Consider the following 7,498-nt stretch of genomic DNA (forward strand, 5'->3'; position numbering starts at 1 on the left):
GCCTTCTCATCTACATTCATCCTCCAACTTCTCCATCCCCATCCTCGGGTACAGCTGATATCTCTGCTTCCCATTTCCCTGATACCATAAAAATGAACATAAGAATATTTCCAAAGCTCTCACCACCACACCTATCCTATATTTGTATCCTGCTTATTTTTTTTTCCAAAGTGGTACGGCCATCTAATTTGTTATATATTTTTTCTTATGTGTTTTGTATATTGTGTATTCCTTACCCCTCTGTTGCCATTATAATACCAAGTGGACAAGATTTTTATCATTGATATTTATCTCTGTGCTTATAGTATCTAAAACAACGTCTGGCAAGTAAAAGGCACAATAAATACCGTGTGTGAGTGTGTGTGTATACATACATACACACATTTTATTTAAATAATTTTTTGAGACAGATCTTATAATTTTCATTTTACAAATGATTCACACAGTTTAAGTGACCTTCTAAGGACCACTGGATCAATCAAGTGGTAAAGTTAGAATTCCAGCACATGTCCTTCTAAACCCAAGGCTTAATATGTGCCAAATTAAGTACAAAATATTAGTTTGAATAGTCTGAATTCTTGGTGTTTTTGCCCCAGAATATCTTTCCAGGTTTATCTTGCTGTACCTTCTTACACACACTACTCTTTAATGAACCTGGAATATGTCCTTCAATGTGTCCTGAACTGGCCCAGCCCAGCCATTTATATAAATAGTTGTTCCTTCCAATGCCTAGAAGGTGTTCTAACTTCTGCTTATTGAATTTCTGTTTATTCTTCAGAACCCATGTAAAATATTCTATTATCTGTCATCTATCTATCTATCTTTCTAAAATCCCTTTCAACTGGATTTTCTCTTCCTCTCTTTTAATTCTTAACAATGTTACAATCCATCTTAGAGTGCCCATTTAAATTCTAAGCAGAAAAAGACATCCATCATACTTGTGTTTCAAGTTCCTCCAGATTCGCTAGCAGATCATGAATTTTCTGCAATACTTACTCATTTATATATATAATTTTATACAACAATATCATTGCATGTTTTTCACTTGACAGTTATAATTAACACTCTTTGAATACTTGCTACTAAACATTGTTCTAAGCCATTACATGTATTAATGAATTCAATCCTTACAGTTCTGCTACTATTATCCCTAATTTTCAAATGAGAAAATGAAGTACAGAGAACTTATCAAAGTCTCATAGCTAGTGATTATTTGAGCTGGGATCTGAAACCAGGCACCCTGGCTCCAGACCACCTGTATTTAACCATGAAGAGATATCTTTCACCTACTGATTGATAAATGCACTGTAAATATTGGTTGAATCCAATAAGCTAAAAAAAAGCATCTTAAAAATATTATAAAAATGCAAGGGAGACTAGAAAGTGGATGTCATCCTGTGGTATTTTATCTGGCTATTTGATGACAAAAGTAGGTCATGGTAATTACAAGCTTTATCTATGTTGCCTATTAGGAGAGATCACAAAAGCCTCATTAAGGCTAATTGTATTGAATTAAGATGAAATTTGCATTATACATCAAGTGATAAACGATTGCATACATCAGGCAAATGCTAAATTTTTAGTGCATGCTTTTGAGATTAAGTAGAAGACCTGATCATGTAAAAATCAACTGAAAACCTATTGTAGAGTCTTAAAGAGGCCCAACAAAGGTAGGAAAACACCTGAATTTTCTACTTGCCTCATTACTGTGTAAGTTGTGAAACTTGCCTTTCACAATCTTTCCTCATCCTCTGGCAGGCCTCAGAAACAGTGTTACCATATTCTTCACATTTGTCATGAGAAGCTCTGCGGTTTGTGTGAGAGATGATGAACTGTGGAGAATGAAAAGCAAAAATGAGATTAAGTGAAATCGTGTGTAGGTACTGATTTTTTTAAAAAAATTAGAGAGTAGATGTAATTTGAAAATTATCTAGATAGCCATTTTCAAAGAAAGTATACTAGAAAATCATTCTCAAAGTATCTCCATAAAGATAAATGTTTAACATGTCACTGAGAAGGATTTTCTTTTTTCATTATATTAAGCTTTGTGGGTTTTGGTTGTTTTTTGTTGTTGTTGTTGTTGTTTTGGATAATTATTTACTATGGACAGTCCTTTAATCCAAAACAAGAGTGCACTATAAAAATCACAATGAGGGGCACCTGGGTGGCTCAGTCAGTTAAGCGTCTGCCTTCGGCTCAGGTCATGATCCCAGGGTCCTGGGATCGAGCCCCGCATCGGGCTCCCTGCTCAGTGGGGAGCCTGTTTCTCCCTCTCCCACTCTCCCTGCTTGTGTTCCCTCTCTCACTGTGTCTCTCTCTGTCAAATAAATAAATAAAATCTTTTAAAAAAATAATAAAATAAAATAAAAATCACAATGAAATAAGTATTCCATATTTTAATCACTTCCTTAGCCAGATAAACAAATCCAGGACAGACTCTGTAAGTTTTAAGGAAATGGGAAGCTCTTTATAAGCAATATTCCCTTTAGGACATGATGTCAATAGCACCTCAAACATTTCCCTTCATCTCTGGGGCCACTGCTACCACCATTTCTTTAACCATTCATGTGTACATGCTGGGGTAAACTGAAAAAGGACCTCCATTTCCTTCCCATGGAGTCCTGACAAAGCAGAAGGAAATAGAAACAAAGCAAGAAGTCATTTGTTTGGGAGCTCTACAGGGTAGCCTATCCTTTATTGTGTGTGTCAGAGTTAGCAGACAAGCAACAACAGAATATTTTCTATATTAACACTTTTTCTTATAATCGATGTACTATGTTATGTTTACCTCAGTGTTGTTTTATCTTTTATTATAAAGTCTGCATTTAATGCCTAAAACAAGAGCTTGATAACTCACAGAAAGTGCCAAAGTTTTCTTCAGCAAGAAGTAGAGCAATTCCCTTGAGAATTATTCCGAATACTTACTTAGAGCTCTTTATATACTCTTTATATAATAGTAATCACTGGCATTTACTGCTTACCTTACTTCAGAAAATATTCTAAGTATTTTAATATATCATTTTATTTAATACTTACAAAATTCCTAATAGGTGGGAAGCATTGTCTTCATTTTACAGATGGAAACACTAAGACACAGACAGATTAAGTTTATTGTTCAAGATCATAAAACTAGTGTGTAAAGACGCCATGATTTTTGCACAAGCTATTATATTGGATACTTAGGAGAATGTTAAACATTGTGAATAGTGTCTGCAACAACTATATAATACCAACTCTCCCCCTACTCTAAGTTTATAGTTTTACCACTTAATCCAAAATTGTATTTGACAAAATTCTGTGAATTATGATATAGCTTTAAAGTCAAGAGTAATAAAAATGTGTACTGGAATCAAACTCAAAAATAATTTACATTAAAAAATAGACACTATCTTGATCTGTTCTTTGCTTTACAATTTCAACATTTGTTTTTATAAATATCTATGAAATTCCAGTGCAGGTATCTGCTACTGTGTGTTGACTATTGTCATGAAATAAAGAACAATGAATCTGATTATAACTTTTAAGAACTCTTTTGTTTCTGTTATGACAAAACAGAGATGTCAAAAATCCAAACTTTGTCATTGAATATAATCTACATAGTCGTTTCATTCTTGAAAATTGCTTCAGTGCTGTGTGCATCAAATGTTCTCAGAAACTAAATTTTCCCACTTCCAGGTTGAATTTAAATTATCACTGTCAATGAAAGAAGTCAACTAAGAGACATTACTCATTTTTCAAACATCCTACCAAAATACATTTTGTAGAAAATGAAAAGATGTGGGTTTATTGATATTGATGGAATGCTAAGTGATTCCAGCATATAAATGAATTAATATAAAATATAATACCATAAAGTCATTTAAGATGATGTCAAATTTAAACCATTTGTGTTTTTGCATTTCAAATAAAATATTAGCTGGTGCTTGTACACTACTTACTACTTGCCAAGTACAGTTCTAAGTGGTTTATATTTATTAATTCATTTAATCGCTACAATCATCCATCATTATCTCTATTTTATATAGGAAAAAAATTGAGTCATAGTAAGTTTGTCATTTGTCCAAGTTTCCAAGCCCATTCAGTATGATTATTTAATTACTATGCTAATCCACTTCTGACAATCAATTAGGTCAATCATTTTGTTCATTCGAGATCAATGAAATCAGAAGAATTTAAGAATTTTATCTCCTATAGATTAGAATCAGTGAAGAAAAGTGACTTTTTAAACCTAGTGTATTTACAAATACACTGAAGAAAATGTAGTTTTAAATATACATTAAGAAACACACAGTGGAGTCTGATCGTATATGAGAGACAGAAAGAGATTTAAAGAAATTCCCTACAACTGACAAAGAAATTAAAGCCATTTTACAGTAGTTATATTATATTAATGATTCTCTAAAACTGAATAATAAATTAAAAGCTATACAGAAACATTAACTAAGGTAATTTTAGGAGTACCGATAAACTTGTCTGTAAACAAAAATGACAGCTATGAATAAGAAGAGTCAACAAGTTGGTATCTTGGTACATTTTTCCAATAGTTCCTAAGAACAAAACCTTCCTGAACACAAATATCATATATTTTTTCATCTATGCATACATGTTACTACCCAAGGTATTATATACAAATCATATGTACAGTATTTCTGAATGATTTAAGTGATTTTAAGAATAAATTTTACCCAAGGTTTTGGGATTAAAACCCAAACATTACACTCTAGTAAAATTCAGGTTAATAAATCAAATGCCTTATATTCTAAGAGTCATTAAACTAGTAGAAAGTCAAAAGAAACTTTCTTGTTTTAGTAGTTATTAATTATAATATAGAGATCTACTTCATGTTTCTAAGTTTTTCAGGGTTTCTCTTACAGAAAAAAAGGTGTTTTTAAGGAAGAAATAGATTACAACCTGCTGCCAAGGGCATTGCTTTTTCTTCAGTAGTAGCTAAATCATGATGCAGAACAAAGGTGTCATGACAGAAAACTGGTTGGGTGGCTTGAGCTTCTCAGATCATGACTGCAGGAGGGGTAGACGAGACAGTTGACCCTAAAAGAGGAGAAGTAGTGACCATGAGTCACTGAGATGAGTGGATACTAGTTTGGTCTTAAATGTAAGCCTTGACTGAAAAGAAGAGAAAAAGTCTGAGGTCTGAAGAATTGGAAGGAGTCTGAGGTCTGAAGAATTGGAAGGAGTCATCAATCAAGATCCACCACAAGCAGGAGAAGGTAGAAAGAAATGTGTCAAAATACATGAGAACAAGAAGTCAACTTGTAACTGGAGGATATAGGCTAAGTCACATCCAGGAGAAATGCCTTAAGGAGCAACATAATTTTCATCTTAAGAAGTACAGCTTTTTGTTAACTATGCTGTAATTAAAATTTAAAAAAAAAGGAGTATAGGTTATTGAGTCAAATGATCTGGACCTTCAGTAGGATGATTTCAACATTAATTGCAGCACTTCCTCTGGCACAAAGGGATTCAGTGGTGAATAAGACACTCCCTGCTTCTCAAAGAATCTATACTGTAGTGGACAGACAGACACTCTTATAGCTTTACCTAAAATATATATGAAATGATAATAAATAAGATATAAACTTTCATGTGGGTATTAAGGAGGATGAGGCTAATTCTAGTCAGGGCAAATAGGTAGGAGAGGCTTCAGAGAGGGCACTGAGATTGGGCAAGAAGGAAAATTCAATGCAAACTGTTGAATTAACATTTACTACATTGTGTTGAATTAGTATATCCATCTGTATGCCTCTTCATTCAAGCTGTTAGGAACTAGAGGACTAAGATCTTGCCTTGTCTCCATGTAAACCCTACACTTAACACATATCCACCATTCAATGACTGGTGAATAGTAGATTCTCAGTAATTGTTAATTAAACAGAACTAAATACGTTCCTAACTTCTGAGTTCTGTTCCCCAAGAGACAGGTTTCTGCTCCAATTGGCTTCTGATAATAGCAAAGGAAGGCTAGATTTTCCAAGAGAAGACAAGATATACTAAGGAAACTAAGTAGCAATATTAAACCTTAAATGCAAACATCACTTTTCCTTGAATGGTTTTGCTGATGATAAAAAGAATCCTATATTGACTCCCTAAATAAAAATCTGTTAAAAATAATATTGAGGGGCACCTGGGTGGCTCAGTTGGTTAAGCATCCAACTCTTGGTTTCAGCTCAGGTCATGATTTCAGGGTGGTAAATCAAGCCCTGCATTAGGCTCTGCACTCAGCTCAGAGTCTGCCTGGGATTCTCTCCATCTCTCTCTCTGCCCCTCCTACTGCTCACGCTGCCTCTCTCTCAAATAAATAAATAAATCTTTAAAAAAATAATAATATTAAGTCAAAGTCATCAACTCTCTGGACCTGGCTTGTAAACCAGTTTACCACTTCCTGTTTTTCCCTTTTTAGTCATTCAAGATCATTCATGAAAACACATCTCTATCTCATCTTCCTTAGAGATGCCAGTTGTTTGCTATTTACTAAACACTTACAAAATCATTCATTCAACAGATATTTATAGTATGTATAAAGCCAAATTTATGTTCATGCTTAGGGTATGGGGATCTCTAATATGTCACCTCCCTCTTTTGTAATGATAAAGGACCATATTAATTATTACTGTTTGATTGTAATTTGTTCTTCATTGCCAAATGAGTAGTGAGTCGTGTCCTCTGGAGGAGGAAAAAAACAATTATACAGAACTAGAAATCTGAGCATTCTAAAAGAGAAGTAGGAATTTATCTTTTGTTACACTTTTTATACCTGTAAGGATCTTTTTAGTTATCTCTCTGTGTCATGCAGTTAGAAGTCAGGTTCCTAGGATGGTTTCAATCATTGGTATAGTCATCAAAATGCTAATACTACACCCTCACCTGAAATCCTCATTTCAGGACCTCAAAGTTCTAAGGAAGTGGAAAGATGGTAGTGCTATATCAGAAAGAAAATTTTTAATGTAAGGAGTTGACTAAAGTTGTTTTTTTTGTTGTTGTATTAGAAACAGGCATATTCATTCCTACCACTATCACCATCCTCACTGCCTCACCCCCAATTTAATTCGCTAGTTAATTCTGACCTTAGATTAAATCCTCTTTTCCAAGAAACCTTCCCTAATCTCTCAGGCTAAGATATAAACTCCATATTCTACTATGCTTTTTTAGCATCTTTGGGAGACTTTCAGAGGCTGGACCATAAATAGGCATGAAATCACTTCCATCACATTCTTTGGTTAAGTCTGGGATAAAACCAGCCCAAAAGCAAGAGGAGGCAAAGTTAACTCTCCCTCTTGAAGAAAAAAGTAGGACACATGGTTCAGAGATAGAAAGAATTGTTGATGCCCATCATAAGATTTAATCTATATATTGGGCACCTGGGTGGCTCAGTTGGTTAAGCAACTGCCTTCGGCTCAGGTCATGATCCTGGAGTCCCGGGATTGAGTCCCACATTGGGCTCCCTGCTCAGCGAGGAGCCTGCTTCTCCCTCTGACCCTCC

Source organism: Neomonachus schauinslandi, chromosome 11 (assembly GCF_002201575.2).
Source record: "Neomonachus schauinslandi chromosome 11, ASM220157v2, whole genome shotgun sequence".
NCBI lineage: Eukaryota > Metazoa > Chordata > Mammalia > Carnivora > Phocidae > Neomonachus > Neomonachus schauinslandi.